Genomic DNA, 19,090 nt, shown 5'->3' with positions numbered 1-19,090 from the left:
CCCCATTTTACAGATAAGAGGAATGAAGATTGGAGAGTTTAAACAACCTGCCAGAAGTCATACAGCTGCAAGTGACAGGGTCAGGGAGCAAACCCAGGTCTGGCTGGTTCCAGGGGCCACAGGCACTACTCTCCAACTTTGGTGAATCGGTTAATATGGACTGGCTGACCCTAAGTATCTGGATGTTTTTATATCACTGGATAATATAACAAATCAACCAAGTTCTTAACTTTTTATAGGTACTTGTTGCTTTATCTTTTTAGTCCCATAACTACACTGGGAAATTCCCACCACTTACCTCAATACCCAGATTATTTTCCATCTAAAAGAAATCAGTATATCAATAATGACAGTAATGATAACAGTGAATGATTTTTAATATAGTTTTTCTTTTCTTTTGTTTCATGATAGCAAAGAAATGTGAGATTCAAGAAGAGTTGAGCAGAAAGCTTGGAGAACTGATGGCTGCTACTCCGCTGCATGTGTTTGACACTTGCAGCCTGTCAGTGACGTCCATTCCACCATCGCGGGGAAAACTGTGGCTCTGGGAGAACAAGATATCACATCTATTCCTCAATATGCTGGTAAGAACAAGATTCTAATAATGGATGCCAAGCTGTTATCTCAGGATTGTCGTTATTGGCTTTGTGGCTGCAAGTATTAATAAGCTCTTCTTCCTTTCTACACATGCCAGTGCCACCTGCCTCGTAGGGTTCTTAAAGAATAAAATGAACTGGTGCCTGTGAATGGGCTTTGCAGATGCTAACTTGCCTGTACACAGTAAGTATTATTGAACAATTCTGAATTTAGGAAGTGCTTAGTGTTTACTTTTTGGTTTTAATTTAAAATAAATATTGTAACCCTATGTCATGAATTTCACACCCTTGCAGAAAGCAAAATTTTAATTTGTTGGGTTCATTACCTATAACATGATGAACTCATTTGCTTCAAATAATAAAGGACAGACAGTCAAGAGATGTCATGGCCATTGCAGAAACACAAATACCAGCATAATTGTACTCATCTTGGAGTCAAAGTCAGTAACATTTTCCAATGCTTTTCCAACAAGCAATTCATAAGATCTTCACATATAGTAGCCATAACATTCTGCAGGCAGGTGAGGACATGAAGGAAAATCAATCTATTTCACATGAGCCTGAAGAATATTTGTCAAAAAAAAAAAAAAAAGAAAAGGAGAGTGTGAACATCTTTAACCATTGTGTTCCAGAGACCAGTTTCTTCCCCACCCCTTAGATCTCAGGGACTATGCATCATCATTTTGCTAATTCATTCTGTCTAATACATTTTCTTGAATGGATAAGTATGATAACATAATTGCTAACTCTGTTAATGAGTAATTTTTAAGACAAGAGAATGAATTGTCCTATTAGTAGTAAATTTATGAGAAGAGCATACAGAATTGATTTGAACAGTATCCAAAAATATACCTTTTAAAACATTTGCTTTTAACCTTTGGCAATTATGTTAAGGTTTTCTATTATCAGGGTCTGAAAATTAATTTATTTTATATTATAAAATCGCTTTGCAATTTTTATGTCATTCTAAAAACAGTTTCCCGACTGTTTAGTTTCATCTGTCTTAGCCTAAACTTAAATACACAAAATTTACATTTAATTGTGTTTTACTTTAGACCTATTATAAAATATTGGTGGTGAAAAACCTTTTTGTATTTAGTATGATGTGTATCATGAACTCAGTTACAAACACGTGAAACATCTAAATTCTCTTCCATAAATACATATTTTATTGTAATAAACTTCAAAAAGGGAGGAAAATAAAATATTTTACATATTTTGTTATACATATAAACAAAATTTTCAAAAAATGAAGAAAATTTTGACATTTTAATTAATTTTAGCAAAATAAAAGTAAATATACATTAATACTGTATATTAAAGTTACATAAATGTTATAAAATATGTATACTACTTAACATTATTATAAAGAGATAAATGATATGATTAACGTTCATTCTGGCTCATGAATTTTTTAGCTAAGCATGTGCCTATAGCATGCACTGCCCAATTAGGCAGCAAATAATTTCTTGGATTTAATTTTCAATGAAAACTATATTACTGTAATTAAAATTTTAAAAATTACTTATAATATTACATATCTTGATAATTCTTAAAGTGTTTTTCTTTTTTCTTTTAAGATTTTTATTGGGGAATAGGGGGAAGGGGAACAGACAAGTTGCTATCCTTCAGTCTAATTGTGCAGGACGTTGCTTCACTGGCCCAAGTTGGCACCATCATTGCGCTCTTCCCAGGCGAGGCAGATCAGTCGTCGGCTTCTGGACGGCCGCTCACTGCGGCTGCTGGCTACATATGATAGCCCATGACTACCCACTGCAGCAGTGGCTGCAGCCCACGCCGTCCCCGGCGACCCAGGGCAGCCCAGCTCCAGGTTGAGCTGTTGTTCAGCATCTTAGCTGTAGAGGGCAGTGTCACTGCCCCTCATATGTGGGATCCAAACCAGGGCCCTCTGGCATCCCAAGCCAGCTCTTAACCAATGCGCCACTCAGCCGGCAAGCCCTTAAAGTGTTTTTCTTCAATGATTATGCAGTTATTGTTTTTTTGATCCACAAATGGATTAATAATTTCCAGATTTCCAAAACAGAGCCTTCTTATGAGATAGTTATTGAAAACTTACTTTGAAGTATTAAGAAAAAAATTATCATGCTATATTTTTATTAAAGTGCAATGGGATTGGCAATTTGAAAAATGAAGGGTACATTTCATAGTTAATCTTTTATGTGCAGTTTTCATACAAAAATTGAAGATAAGTTACAGTGTGTTTGATAACTCAGCTAACTTATAAGATACAGCTGCACCAGCTTTGCAACCCATTCTTCTAAGAATATTTAGCTATACTTATATTTTTAAGAATTCTCAAATTAAGGCTATAATTTAATAATCTTTTGAAAATTCTTCTGTTCAAGTGAACCAACTTTATTCAATATTAAATAATAAATGCATTCTCCTTCTTCAAAGAGAAGTGTTACATTTATGATAAGCATTGCCCTTAGTAAAATATACAATTTGTACAGATTATACAAGAACTTCATTTAAGCATGGAAGTCCTTGCTGGGGAACATTGGGGGAGTGCTGAAAATGTTGGTAATGACAAAACTAAGGTTTGCATGTCAGTGTGCCCTTGTCAAATTCTTTAATTTTATTTTTTACACCAGATTATCTGCCAATCATATTTTCTGACCCACCTGAAACAATCCAATATGTTTTCTAATCCAGATATTTTTACAATAAATATATGCAATTATGATTAAAATTCCAAAACAAATATTTGAGAATTGATATAAAAGCCTTGTATTAATTCTACTTTCATATTATAATTACAAAACAATATAATTTAAAAGCTATGCTTAAAATACCAGTTAGCTTATCATCTAAAAGACAAACCTTTTTTTAAGTTACTTTTTCAAACTACCAAGATTTATTTAACTTTTTTCACCCAAAATACAAGTATATAATGTAAACACTGACATGTGAAATAAAGTACAAAATTAGGAAGACAAACAAATTGGACAATATTCTTGCTTCAGTGCAGTAGTGCTTCCTAATTTTATTGGCAATATGAATCACATGGTTATATATTGGAAAAATTGAAGGGAACATTGATTTAGATTTTCTGAGAGCCTCTAAAGTCCAACAATGCCATATGAAAGTCTGATTCTTGCAAAAAAAAATAAAGCTGAGCACATGTCCATTTATCAGTTAACCTAAGGCATTTAATTTAATGTAGGAGCATAAGACTGAATTAACATGTAAGCTTTAATATGCCTGTGGAGGCAAAGATTAAATTGTGCCTCTTTTGCCTCTTCAGAGAAAATAAAGTTAACCAAATTAAAAACAAAGCTGCCTGGCACTGGCCAGAAGACTGCACAATTACAATGAGTTTCTATTTCAATAAATCCCATGAAATGCAAAACACAAGGAAGTGTTATTGGTGCTCTGCCCAAATGGTCATTCCAGATCCAATGCTGCAGTGCTACATCTGGTCCTCAAGGTTTTTTCCCCCAGAACTCCAAACTAGGAAAAATGACCCAAATAAATGGTTGGGATCAAGAACCACTTCGACATAAAATAATCTGTTTCTAAACTTGAATTCAGTAATAAAGAGTATGGGCTTCAGTTCTCTGATTATCCCAGGAGATTAAAATGACTAGTCTTCTTTCTTATCAGATGACACCTACTAGGTGACAGGTAAACTTTGAAAATAGAGGCCTGCTAAAGATCCTGGTTTAGTAATGGAACTCAGTGTTGTAAGGTTTGCAGCTCAGATTAGGCAGTTTAAGATCTAGAGATCAGAAAGCCAAGTACACCCACTCCCTTTCTCAGTTCCATAATCGAAGGTTATTACAAATTATCTATAGTCTTTCATTCCTTGATATGCCACAATGCATGGAGAAATAAATACCTCAGATAACTTATCTTTACAGTGGGCTGTTAGCTCATGCTGAACATCTGGAGGAGAAATGCCACTCTGACCAGGTGCTTTGAAATTATTTTTTCCAAGGCAAACCTCCCCGGATTGCTGAGATGGAGACTTTTAAATGCATTTATATGAGTATAAAATCATGTAAGAATCACATTCACAACAAAAAACATTCATTTTTCTATCCCTTATCTGTAGCATTTGGCACAGTGTTCTGCAATTTATTGTGCTCTCACTAAAGATTGAACAGAGAAAACCAAAATCAGATCTTAAAAGAGATAGGAGCTGATATTCCCAAGGAATCCCTGGATCAGTCATGACATTTTTTGTGCTATATGTCCGTAAGTTCTTGCCCAGAAGGCTTTTTTTTTTAACATGCAAGATGATAAAAATAGATCAACCTTACAAAACTTTGATTAGAAAATAGCCACTCATCACGGACCTCCATTACTGAACTCTCCTATTCACCTCTGCAGGGAGTACAGGGCTTTAGCCACTGTGAAGGACTTTACACTATTAGTGCAGATATAGCAAGATATTTCGCTGAAAATTCTCTATCCTGTAGTCACCAAATGTGCCAATATTTGGAAAACAGTAATCAAATATTGAGAATTAAATGCCAGAAATCTTTAAAGCATCACATGGGATCCCAGTTTATTTTCATTCTCCAGTTATCATTCTAAACATTCTACATTCTATATCCATTGCCCCTCCAATGCTTCAACCCCATCCTGCATATTCCTTTAGAGGGGAACCCAGAAGGGAAACTTTTTACATGGTGACTATCCATTTCTTTCCTTATCAGTTCTTTTCTCCTCTCTTGGGATCAGTTCCTATTGAAAAGGTCTTCTCTTTGAAAAATGAAAGATGGAAACTCTAAAAAACAGATTCAACCTATTTTGCAGATAATAGACACAATTACCCTTAGGGAAATAAGTTACCTACAATGTGACCCCAGGCTGACTGTAGAAATGGAACTGATACTGGATCCTGTGTGGCTACAAAGGAACATGACTTCCAAACATGAGCACTACTTCCCTGCCACTGGCCCAGGCTGTAATACAGAGCACTGCTGTGATGTTCTAACCAAGAGGCAAACTAGTGGCTCCAAAGAACTCAAAGAAATGCAGATCAAATTTTTCCTTAAAATAGAAAGTTACATTATCACTCAGGTCTTTGGCCAACCTCATCATTCTTTCAAGTAGTGTTTTCATCAACTGAAATATGGAAGAGCAATAGATGAGAAGTTAGGCAACCTAGGTTCTAGTCCTATTGTTTACTGGCTGTGTGACCTTGGGCAAGTCACTTTACCTCCCCCATCTGTAAATGGGGATAAAACCACTTGTCTTGTCTACCTCACATGGTGACTAAGGATAAAATGAGATAATGCAAACATGCTTAGTAAACTATGAAATACTCCATATAAAGGTAAACTAAACAGTGTCACTGGAGACTCATGGATATGTCCAAGAGAGGACTCAACTGGGAGCAGCAATGACCACGTTTTGTCTCTGCAAGAAAGAATTCAAGGGCAAGACAGATTCAGGAAAGTAAAAGTGATTTTTGAAAATGAAAGTACACACTTGAGAGGAATGTGTGGGTGAACTCAGAGAATGCGTTGTACAAAGGAAGTCATGATCTGGGGTTTTCAATTGCTCTCAGGGCAGGAATTGTTGACCTCCCATTGACGTGGTTCATTTATCTCCTCCCCCTCGGCAGGACCCTCCATTTCTTCTTGCCTTTTCTTTCTTATTTGGTTCCTCTGGACCTGCTATGGCATAAAATATATGATGGGAGTTGTAGTAATCACAATCAAATGACATTATAATGACATTAAAATTAGCTAAAGGTCAGGTCCCCAGTCATAAGGATTAGCCTTACTGGATGAAACTGGTTCTTGTTTTTCTCCAGCTGCAGATACTGGGTACAGTCACTTATTACTCGTGTAATCAGCGAGGCACATCATGTTGTACCCTGGAGGGTCAATTTCCTAGGCTACCTATCCTGCCTCATAAACACCCCTGGAGAGATTTTTGGACCCATAATCATATGGGTTGTTGAGGGACTATAGGTCAGGCTTCTGTAGCTGGTTCAGACTGAGACGGAGTGTTGACCCTACCTAGCCTGGGACCAAAAATCTCTACCTGGGATCAAGACCTTCTTCCAGAATGGTTTCTATTGAGGGCACTGGCTGAAATCCCTGGAGGACAATCATCTTTATATGGAACTGCTGTAACCTGGAGGAGACAAATTTGACAAGGATGTTACAAAGACATGGTCCAAATAGTAGTGGAAGTAGTATAAAGATCAAGGGTCCTAGCAGGGGCAAAAAACAGGTTATGGAGGGTAAAACATTTTACAGCCTGCCAGATGGAGTCAGCTGCTGGATTTCCCTTCACAAAATTGTGAATTCATTTAGCTTGATCATACAAGGTCTGACAAGTTTGTGAATTCATCCTAGAAAAAGTGCTACATACCTCATTGCTGAATATCACTATGGTCACCTTTGAAGTACTCCCCTTGGGAAGCTATGCACCGATGCCAGTGCCTAGTCCACCCTTCAAAGCAATTTTGGAACTCTTTTTCTGGAATGGCCATCAGAGCTGTCATCGTACTACCGTTGATGTCCTGAATGTCATCAAAATGTCTTCCTTTCAATATTTCCTTTATCTTCGGGTAAAGAAAAAAAGCACTGGGGGCCAGATCAGGTGAGTAGAGAGAGTGTTCCAATACAGTTATTTATTTACTGGCTAAAAACTCACTCACAGACAGTGCCGTGTGAGCTGGTGCATTGTTGTGATGCAAGAGCCATGAATTATTGGCAGAAAGCTCAGGTTGTCAAACTTTTTCATGCAGCCTTTTCAGCACTTCCAAATAGTAAACTTGGTTAACTGTTTGTCCAGTTGGTACAAATTCATAATGAATAATTCCTCTGATATCAAAAAAGTTTAGCAACATCAATGCAACAAATTCATGAACTTAATTGCAGAACTTGTATATCTTTTTGAGATCTTCTTCTACCTAGCCAGTAGTATTAATATAGCTGCAGCTTGTTCTTGTTCATAATCATGCATAAACCCCTTTGTATGGCTAACAAGTAATCAAGAGGCAATCAGTTGTCAAGGACAACGTTTGCAAGTGAATCAAGTGAGTCTTCTAAGTTTTTGAGGGCATCTCTGGTGCTTTTTGCTAGGGTAGCTATACACTGTCAGATTTTTTTAAAGTGGCCTCATGGTAAGCAAATCCTCACCAACGGGCTGTTAGACCAATGGCAGCCCCAATACCAGCCAGAATGAGTCCTATGGCCTGTTTGGCTTGGGGATGGGTGATGTTAGGACCTATAAACCCTAGTGTACATTGACCCTCAAACTACGAGTTTTCAAATCAAGGGTAGGTTAAAGCTATTGGAGGTTGGTGGTAGACCCAGTTGGGAGACACTTTGCTGAGCAGCTTGTTTTCAGGAAGTCCACAGGGGAATAAGTATTCAAAAGGGGAACAAGCTTAGCTTGGGGAAGAGGAGTTAAAATATGTGGTTAAGTTTGGATCCCAAGGGGTGTCTATCACATTGGGAAGATAAGGGGCCTCCCCGTAGCTCAGCGCCGCTGGGCCTGGGTGGTGCCCTCTCTGCTTTAGGAGGTAAGTAGCATAGTCACTAAAATTCAATTTCAAATCCCTCCCAATATGTACACCTGTTTTGAGGGCAAGTATTTTGGTGAACATTATGAACCTTAGGGTTGGCTGGGCACCAAGAGGTTGTGTTTGGAGTGTATCTTCTGGAGGTGTTGAATGTTGTGGGATAGAAAGAGGAAGTGTTAAAAGACATGTAAGCTCCCCCTCTAGATATGCAATCCTTACATGACTTGATGTGGATATGCAATTAAGGATTCTAACTCTGGCTTTACTAGACTAATCAGTCTAGTAATTGTGGGGTGAGATGTATGCAGCTAAAATTTGTAGCTGTTGTGTCTAGTGTGATGAATAGGGGAGAGCTCCTTGGGAAATTCTTTGGGTATCCTGAATGAAAGGTGAGACTGAGATTAAGGCAGGTAGGCTAAAACTAACGAGGGGGAGGGTTGTTTTGGGCTGTCTATGGCATATCTAGTAGTCAGAAAGGCTATTACCCTTTGTTATTACATTAGAAAAGTTTATAAGGGTGTTGGTTTCTCAATCTCCCCAGAGAGGCTGGGAATAAAATAGAACTAAGATTAAAATAATGCTAGAGGTTTAGTCTGGTTGCAGAAGAAGCAATTATCAAGTGGGGTGCCAGGAGGGGCACAGGTGAAGAGAAGAATAAGAGCTAGGAGAAAAAGTGAACAGAAAATGACGATTAACAAACACATCAATAAGTCGGGTGTTAACTCATCTGTTGTTGTAAGGGTGTGTTCTTCTTAAACAACAGCTTTAGGTCCTGTAGAGGTTCATAGAAATACTCTTGAGCAAGACTGGTCAGCAATTCCTGGAGTGACTCAGAAAGGTTTAATTCTAGACATATTCAGGACTGTATGTCCTGTAACTTCACTGTGGTAAAGGTGGCAAGTAGAACCTGATAAGGCCCTTTCCATTTTGTGATAGTTGGTCCTCTGGAGAGCCCTCTCTCCAGATCTTAAGAAGGGTTCAGTCTCCTGGGGATTCAACTAGGGGATATATAGAGGTATCCAGTGAGGAAAGGACTTATTTCCATATTTCTGGAGGACCTCTTTTACCTGTCTTAAGTTGATAGTGTACTTGAGATGATCCTGGACTTCTGAATTAAAATACATGTCTGAGGACAGAAAGGGACTTCCATATAGCATCTCAAAAGGACTTAGTTCTAAGTTGGATTTAGGAGCTCCCCTGTACCTTAAGGGAGCTATGGGAAGGAGCCAAAGCCAAGTCTCAGAGGTCTCTTGACATAATTTGGCCAGGATTATAATCATAATCCTGCATAATTAGCCTTTTCTACTTTCCCTGAGGACTGTGGTTTCCATGAGTCATGTAGGTGGTAATTGATGCCTAGGATCTGAGATAGGCATGTAGGTGGTAATTGATGTGTAGGTCCTTGCACTTCCATTTGCAACCTCCTTGAGTGGGCATACGAGGCGTGGTCAAAAACTACTGTGAATGTTTAACTAAAAAAAATGTATTACAGTAAAAGACACATTGCCATTAATCCCCCTCAAAATACTCCACCTCACTTCAAACACATTTATCTCATCATTCTTGCCACTTTCGGAAGCAGTTCTGGAAGTTCTCTTTTGTGAGCGTCTTTAGTTGCACTGTTGTGGCTGCCTTGATGTCCTGAATGGATTCAAAACATTATTTTTTCATGGTCATTTTGACTTAGGGGAAGAGCCAGAAGTTGCACGGTGCCAGATCCGGTGAATAAGGTGGATGAGGACATACTGTAATGTTTTTGACAGAAATTGACATACCAGAAGGAATGTGTGACATGGAGCATTGTCATGATGGAAGATGAAGTAAAGACACTGGTCAATAGTAAAGTTTTGCAAACTAGTGTGATGTGGCCATAAAAAACTACTGATCTGATTCAGTACCCCATTTTACAGATGATCATGCTGAGACCTGAGAAGTAGAGTGCTCAACCCAACTAGATATTAATTTGTGTGTGAACTAAGAATTTAGTCTAAAAATCTAGTCTGCTTTCAGAAACATTTAAAGTATCAAATAATTAATAATTACTTTAATCAACATTTTTTGCATTGTATTTTTCTTAAAATCTATTGAAAACATTTATTGCTTCTTAACTTTAAAAGTCCTTTAATTTTTTTATTAAAAGCTAATTAGATAAAAACTTTCCCTTACCTAATTTCACCTAATTTTTATGTCCTAATGATCTATTAACTTGTGGATTATCTAGGCCCTGATGGTTTTTACAAGCTGACAAATAGACAGTTATTCAGTACAGTTAAAATAGTATTGGCTCAACAAAACTTGTTGGCTATGCTGCAAACAGGCTGTATGGTTTGGGCAAGTATCTTCCACTAAGTGTGCCTCAGTCTATTCATATTTAAAATGGGAGATTAAAGTTCAATAATTTTGTGAAAACCTACTAAATTCAAATGATCATCTGAATCAATTTGTGTTTTGCCATAAGGACCATCCATATACCACTATCCACTTTCAACATGCATTTGTCACCTGTACTTTCTATACCGTGGATCAGAGCTGGAAGAATTGTTTTCATTGCTCTTGTCCAGGAAGCCAGGCCAGACACAGGCTATAAAAATACTTGTTTCATGACTACATACAATGCTGGAATTCAGATTTTCTGGCTTTAATCAATACTAGCTTTATTCGTTTTAGTTTAGATTATTCTCAATTTTTATCCAAGAATTTTTAGAGTGTATTAGGAGTGGAGAGTACTTATTATTTTCAACATTATAAGCCCCAGTCTTCTTGAGGCAAGGTTTTGTCAGCCACATTCACAATCTTCTTAGAAATAAACTCTAATGAAAATCATATAATTCTAAGGAGACAATTGAGTGTTAAAAATATTTTAACATTTAGTGAAGAAAATTGGCAAATTAAGTTACAAAGTGTGCCTACAGGGACAACCAGCTGCTGTTTCTGGGTGCCAGAAATAAAGAATAGAATAAAAAATTAAAACCCAAAGCCACTTTTAAAGGCTGTCTTTCACAAAAGAATATTCATTTAGAATATTTCAGAGTCTATTTATCTGTGTTGACTATTCCCTTGATCATTTCATGTTTACATTTAAGATGGTAAGTCAGTCACCTCATTTACTTTCCCAAATTCCTATCGAATTACTCAAAAAAAGCAAAATCCCATTAACAGTGGAAATTAGGGCTATTCACCAACATTAAAGAATTTGACCTATCTCATCTATTGAATGTTTGGATAGATCTGTCCTCAATCAAGATGGGGAAAAATAAGGCCCATGAAATACTTAGAACTACACAGGAAGAGAGCTCATTATGCTCAAGAAACAAAGGAAATGTGTATCTGGATAATCATTTTACTGAGAAATACTAGGATTTTTTAGAAAACATCTGATCATGTTCTCAATAAATCTCAAGAAAACGTGAACTTTATGAAGCAAGAGATAAAGCCCAAAATGCAAGTTGAGATGCAAAAAGTATGCTGGCAGTTGTAACTAAATAGGTAATGGCAAAACTTTAAAAACCCACAACAGGCCCCAGTGCAAGGTGAAAGCTGAGCTTATACTTACCTTTCCTTCCAGCCTAAATTCTATGGCAATGAATGAAACTTTATAAGATCAGAATAAATCCATATTGGAGATTCAAAATGAATACAATGCCACTGGCAGAATATTTTGAGGGTGTTTAGAGGAAGAAAAGTTTAAATTGATGGAGAAATCAAATTCTGCCTCAACCTCAGCCTTCTAACTCAGGAGATGGAGGGAACAGCAAGAGAATTGTGAAGTTGCCAACTGAGAGAAGTTGGGAGAACTTCAGCTCAGGGAACCACTCTCTGAATTAATAAGAGATTCCTACGGTGGGTATAGTCGCTGGAGAAAGACCCAAAGGACTCCCTAAGTTAACTTCTTGCTGCCACAGCAGAGACGAAGGGGAATAGAATGACAATTGTCTCCACTCTTAACAATGTCAGAAACAAAATCGTTCAAGCCACTCTGTACAGCAGTGAAGTCATGGAACACCTGCCCCTGGAAACAAAAAAGCATCCTGGCTGCTCCTAGGCTCAGGGCAGGGGCCTGAGCAAGGAGAGTGAGGCACTTGCCACTGTAGTAAAATTTAAGGAGAATGTCAAAAAATGACCTCCCCAAAAAACGAGTAATCAAGATAAATCATATTTAATGCGATGTTTTAAAAGACAAAATTAATGCAAAAAAGTCATGATGAATGAAGCATCAACAATTTAAATAAATTTTATAATAATTTATTTAAAATAATTAAAAATTTTATTTAATAACTTTAACATGTAATAATAATTCAATAATAAATTTAAATTAATTTAAATAAAAGTTTTTAAAATTTAAATAAAGATAGGATCTGCTTATCAGGTCCAGAAAGTTCCCCTACTGCAAATTGCCCATTGGTTTCCATTGTGGTGTCAGTCTGTAACTGTCCATGTCTCTTGTCCACCATGTGGATTTCAGCTCTGATGTTGGCAGGCTGCTGGTTATTCCTGTAGGAGATAAGGAGTGACAGAGGGACTGGGGATCAGGAACAGGAAATGGAGGCCGGGGTCAGCCCTGCAGGAGTCAAGGTTTCTGCCGGGAAGACAGAGAGCACTTCGCAGCACTGCTCCTGCGTGAGGAAGGAGAGAACTGAGTTGCACATAAAGACCCCACAGCATGTTCTTTGGGAGAGGGACCTGGGACCTTATGTGATTTGAGAGGGAGGAGTTTAGAACTCAGAATCATGCCAACATGCAAGTGTTGAATATTTGGATAGAATGCCTAAATAGAAGGAAATGAGACTCTTTATATTAGATGGTTTTCAGAAAAAAAGTGAAAGCCATCATTTCTACATTTCCTTTTTACAGCCCCTGTTTTTGTACTTGTCCCTTACTTATGCTCACAGACCCACAATGACTCCATGAGCATCATTTGCCTTATGTCTGTGGAGTTTAGATTTATGGCTCAATTACAGAAGACACAGAGCAACCCGTTGCCTACACTAGTCCCTCGTTAATTACTCTTGGCAAATGCCTTCAGGCAATCTACTGATTTAACTCTTTAGAGAAGATGGCAGGAATGACTCACCTGTATCTGTACATAGTTCTTCTAAGAAAAGTGTGTGTTTCTGGCCCATCTCTGATAGGTCCTTCCAGCTTTTCTCTTCATTTGGCTCCTGCCTTTCATTTCAGTTTCATTATCTGTGAAAGGAAAGTGTTGGACTGTGTTCCTGGTGACGGGCAGGGCTGTCAGGAGTGAGGAGGGACAAGGGAGAAAGGTGGGAGGGTCATGGCTGGGACCTGACCACCCTCTTCCCCAACCAGGCAAAGTGCTCCCCACACCTGCCATACATGTTGAGCTTCCACATGGAAGGAAAGATGCTTTTGCTAATCACTTTATTAATTAATTGCCAAAGTCTCTTTTAGCGTGGATATACTTTGACTCAGTACACTCCTATTTTTGGAAGCTTATATATATTTTTATAGCTTTGAAACTATGATCAGAGGGAAATGAGTTCAATATATGGATGAATAGGAATAATGAGGTGGTGAAATGAAAGGAGACTTTTATCACCCTTAACAATAACAGGTACATATATGGATATGCTCTTCTGTCCTGCCACCTGTTCTAAATCTGATCTTCATCTCGTATTAATTCTCTAGTTTCAGTTAAACATGTCATCTCCATCAGACCCCCAGGTCAGGGCTGGATGTCATTTTCACATCTCTCTCCCTACTCTCCTCTCCTCTCCTCCCCCGCCACCCTCACACATGCCAATTCACTTTGGATTGAAAGCCTCTCAACTTTACTTGTGGATTTCTAAATATGCTAAATTTCTACCCACCTTCATAACTCTATATGCATATTCCCTCCTCCTGAGAAAGCTTTCCCTCATTGTTTCCCTGCTGAACATTCAGATAGGCCATATACTCTGATCTCTGGAACCTACTTCTTGTATAGCCTCTATCATATTTAATTAGGATGACTTACGTGTCTGTTTCCTTTCCTAAACTGTGAGTTCCTCCAGGGCCATGACCTTGTCTTTATCACCTATTCCTAGCATTAAGTAGGCAGTAGATACTTAGCAGATGCTCAATAAATGTCTGATGCATAGCAAATGACTAGATGAGGAAACATATTTTAGTTACAGCTCTTAGAGTAGGTTTCTAGTGTCAGTTTTTGTAGCCTCACCCTAAGAGAATACAACTTTGATGAGGTAGCTTCATGGGATATTCTTATCAAGTAAAGTGAGTGATCCAGGGATTAGAAGATACCTGATTAGAGAGGGAAATCTTACCGTGATTCCAGGCACCACAAGGAGAGCAGTGTGGAAAGCGGTGCCCCCCTTTCAGTGTCCCAGTGAAGGAACCAAAAATCAAATAATAGGAATTACCCACAGAAGTGACAAGTTCAACCAGGAAAAGGGAATATTAAGGGCATCGTACTAGCTATTTCAGATGTTTGAATGGCAATCATGTAAGTGAGAGGGTAGACTTGTTCTAGGTTTCTCTATCTTGCAGAACAAGAACCAATGATAATGAAGATTTGGGTGTGATGTTTTACAGAAAAGGAGCTTGCCTCTACTGCACACCAATTCTGCCCATGTCAGGAGGGGCCTTGCCTAAGTCAGAGGGCCATTTGTTAGGGCGTTGGAGAGGACACCCACTTACAGAGGCAGTTAGACCAAGCATGCCTTTACACCTTTTAGCTTTGGGATTTCTAGTTCCACAATTTGGGAGACGAGAAATACTGAACAAAGACAACAAACATAAGAGAATATTTGGGAATTTTGCTACCCACAAATGATATCAAATCCCCCACCCTCCAATTTTAAACATTGTTTTGTTGCTTAAGATAGAAATAGTCTGTGACTAAAACTTTGTCATAAAATGAGCTTTCTACTTCCTAAGCTTATTTGAGCCCTGACCCCCAATTCATGAGAAGGCTCATCATTGTAGTTCTTCTCATTACTCATTGGAGGGGTCAGAATTAGTAATAAAAGAGTATCCCTTTCTGGCTCATTTTCAATTATCAGAAGATTTAGCAGGCTTTCAGGGGGACCCTGCTCATCTTTGCTGCCCTGCGACCTCCTAAGTTAGTCTCTTTTATCTCTTTCAGGATGTCCCACATCCCAGCATGCCACACTGCACTGGCTAAATAAACCAGTAAATTTAGCTTTTGTGTCCTGCTAATCCTTTTATTTCCTAAATCTTATTTAATCTGAAAGGCTTCCTTTCATCTCTTTAACTGTTCACAGAATCACACTTGCATCTTATCAGCTGGTCCTTGCAAACCCTGAATAGAGCTGAAAAGCTTCCAAGAGTCTCCCTGATTCTCATTAGATTCCGGGTGGACCAGGTGACACCTGCTAAGTGGCACATTGGAGAAAGGCCCCGCCCAGTGGCGCCTGTCACACTTGGTAAAAGACCTGTGCATTGCCCTGCCTGCCAATGAAACCAGTCACTCTCCTTTGAGACGTTCTGGGATTACTGAAAGAGAAAAAAGGGCTGTATTTCTGACCTCTGAAACATAGGACCACAGACCAATAACAAAATTAATTTGAGCTCAAAAGAATACAAAAGGACCAATTCATGCTAAATGAATTTTATTTTTGTCTAACTTCATTGAAAATTAGCTTTGGGTTTGAGGAAAGAATAGCAATTAATATCACTGGTTAAAGGGAGGCAACAGGCAAATCCATATATATTTAATATGAACATTTCCATTTCAGCTCCTCCTAGATGTTTATTTGGAAAAGGCATATAATAAGATAATTAAAATATTAGCCATCACACTTATAGTTTTTATCATCACAGTCCTTTTGCTGACCTTTGTTTTACAGTTTTACTCCTTTGTGCATGGCCCAGCCTTCCCAATTCTGATCTCCTATACTCTTTCCTGTTAGAGATTAGCACTCACTGGTCTGTTCATATATTGTCTGTGTGGATTGGTTCAGGTTTCATGAGAGTAGCTGAACATCTCTGAACTCAAAGTTGGGAGTGGAGTGTTGGGAGTTCCACCTAACTTTAATTTAGGCGTTCACCACCTGTCTGGCCTTAGTTAAGCTTTGGCAGCTCTCAGTGCTTTAATTTTCTCCCATGTAAACCAGGAAAATTATATTGATGTTGTAGGATTGGGCAAGGGTTAGATGAGATAAGAAATGTAAAACAGCTGAAGAAAATGACACATAGGAAGTGAAAAACAAATGTTAGCTCCCACTGTCTACAAAGTTTGTGAGGATTCATAAGATAACACATGTGGAAGAGAGCTGTACTCTACAGACAGCAGGAGTATAAGTGACATTTGCATGTTTTGTTTATTCAACTGGGTTATAAAATATGTGAATTATAAGGATGTTAGTGAGGTGCCCCCAACTCCTACCTTGCCAAAAACCTGAAAATATGCATATTAATACGTAAGTGTAGGAAAATAATATCTCTAAGACTATGTAATTAGCAGCTGGGCTTAGTTTAATTAACCAAACCATGGACCAATCTAAGGAAAGACTCTCTTATCAGATGAGCCAATAGGGTGGAGAAAATGGGAAAGATGGAGAGGCAGGTTGGCACTGCTGGCCCAGCTCTTCAGGAGGGGAGACAAAGCCTCTGGAGAACAGGGGTTTCTGATCACCTGCTGCAGAGTTTCATCCAGCTCTACTGTCACCTGGTTACAATATACTTCAAGACAATCTACTTCTCCTTTCTTTAAACCCATCATTACCAAGCAACCTTCTGACCTCCCATTGTCTCTCCCAGGCACCTCGGAAGGTACAATTCGTGGAGAGTTCTTCCTCACAGTAAATGAGTACTTTGCTGGTCTGGACTGCACAGCAGCCTCTCTGGAGGCAGATCACTGTGAGTCTATTATGGAGAGTCTGGTCTTTGCTGGGGATGCTGTTTCTCTGCCTGCCAGACTGGAACCAGATGATTGTAGTTCACCACAGTGATCCTCCAGGTAATGTCATCCCTCTGTCTGGAAGTGTTCTTTGGATTTTAGTCAAAACACTTTGGAAATCGAGACTTTGTTTAGGTTTCTTTGTATTCCTGTAAAGTGTGCAGCACAGTGTCTGACATAAACAAGGAGATAAAAAAATTCATAATATAAAAGGATATAGAGATGACATAAATGAGAGAGAGATACAAGAGAGTTGCTGTGTTTTAGTATTTTCAGAGGATCTCCTGGATGTTCTTGGTGCTCTGAAATATGGACATCAGCTGGAAAATTCTTGAGTAATAACTTTCCCATCTATGCCCTGAATAGTGCTGTAGTTGTCACTTATTAGACATTCACAGGTCTCCCTTAGGCACCTTTCCTCCTTGTTTATGTTACTAAAACATCTGGATGTTACTTCTTTTATAAAGCTTATTTTGTTCTTTATTGCTTTGCAAGTAGTTTTTAAAAATGAAAAAAAATACACTTCTAGATCTGCTAGGATATCGGCTTCTTGATAAGGTCCACGTTGTATTCCATCTTAGAAATGCCCTATCCAAAAATGTAGTAGTATCTCAACATATGTTTTTTGAAAAGAATAATGCCACTGCCTGAATGCAGCTCCCTTGGATTTCTCTAGTTTTGATGATAACTTATCAAGTATTAAAACTGGTTCTAATTTGTTTGGTGGGACAGCAACCAGGGAGAACCTAAATTAAGGAGGACGGGGGAGTCATATTTTTTTACTTATAGGATTCTATGAGAAATACTTGAAATATACTTGAAGGTAAAAAATTTCACTTACAGGACTCAGTACAGTGGATTTTGCTCTTTCCACTGAAACACTGAACCAAGCTGTGGTCCCAGGTCAGGAGAGATGAAGATGGTGAGCAAATTGGTAATAATGGCAAATTCTGAGGGATGGGTGGGTTATTCTAAGTGTCTGGTGGTTTTACGGGAACAGTCCCACCCTTTTCCTTGAACCATTTGTTTGACTGATCAAATAGTTATTTCTAAGGAGCTTTTGAATGTCCAAATTTCCCATACTTCTTAACTCTCATGCAGTTTGTTTACAATAAAACAAAAAAAATGGGACTGGTCTTTAAGGAGCTTACTGCCTCAAAAAGAGAAAGAAGGTGTTAACACAAGTATAATGTACAAAACACAATGACAACAACCTGAAAAATGTACTTAAATATAACAGCTGAGCAGAGATGGACACACAAATGTTAAGGGGTTTTCTCCAGAGATTTGAACAATTAGAAACCCTTCCAAACTCCTGACACATGTCAGTTTGAGCAAATCAACCCCTTCAGTCTGGCAGAAAGAAAAGCCAGATATGGTATGGGAACCATTTAGAGAAAGGACTTTCTGTCCTTGAGTGTTTTCTCCTGTGATCTAACAAAAAGCCCCACTCTAGTTGCCACACCCTGTGTGCTGGCTTCGTGTTCTGTGCTCAAAGGACCCACCCTGTTCTTTATTTGGGGGCATATACCACACCAAGTGCACACATGTCATATGACTGGAGGGTAAGAATCTGGGCGTGCAGAGAGGGCTTGGAGACTTAGCAAGACATCTCAGCCCAAACTCCAAGGGGATAGTCATTAAGTATCCACAGAACACCAAAAAGTGGCCTAATACTTTAACAGTAAAACATTTCCATTACTTGTGCTATCCAGCCTTGTTAATGTGAGTAGTCTATTGCCTAAATGCGAATGACCCCCCACTTTGAAGAGAAAAACATTGCTTTACAGCTCTACAATTGAATTAAACCTACTTTGTTACTACAGTGTTTCTTACATATCTACAAACACTAAATTATGTATATTGTCTTTATACTCTTAATGCTAAACCTTGGAGATGAGAAGATTAATGTTTCTAGTATTAGGCAGAATGGGGGCTCAAGATAAAAGGTAAGTACAGTTTAAAGATATAAGATTTCGTTTTTGTACATGAGTTTATGTGGTTTGGAAAAATGAACCTGCGGTAATATTTTCAAATATATACATAATCTTTAAAATTTTTAATCATTTCAGGTACCAATCATAGTAGTATGAGTTTCAT

The 19,090-nt window shown here is 38.3% G+C and overlaps 1 long non-coding RNA gene across 1 annotated transcript; it reads left to right on the top strand.

Moving 5' to 3' along the window:
- The first annotated feature begins 706 nt into the window (after positions 1-706).
- LOC109386630 (uncharacterized) lies at positions 707-18,130 on the top strand. Its single transcript, XR_002124815.1, has 3 exons — positions 707-780; positions 16,852-17,050; positions 17,834-18,130. It is a non-coding gene; the product is annotated as an uncharacterized LOC109386630 (long non-coding RNA).
- Positions 18,131-19,090: the final 960 nt, after the last annotated feature.

The sequence above is a fragment of the Hipposideros armiger genome, unplaced genomic scaffold (assembly GCF_001890085.2).
Source record: "Hipposideros armiger isolate ML-2016 unplaced genomic scaffold, ASM189008v1 scaffold_136, whole genome shotgun sequence".
Taxonomy (NCBI): domain Eukaryota; kingdom Metazoa; phylum Chordata; class Mammalia; order Chiroptera; family Hipposideridae; genus Hipposideros; species Hipposideros armiger.
The sequence above is the reverse complement of the archived record's forward strand: the minus strand, read 5'-3'. Positions and strand labels throughout refer to the sequence as shown.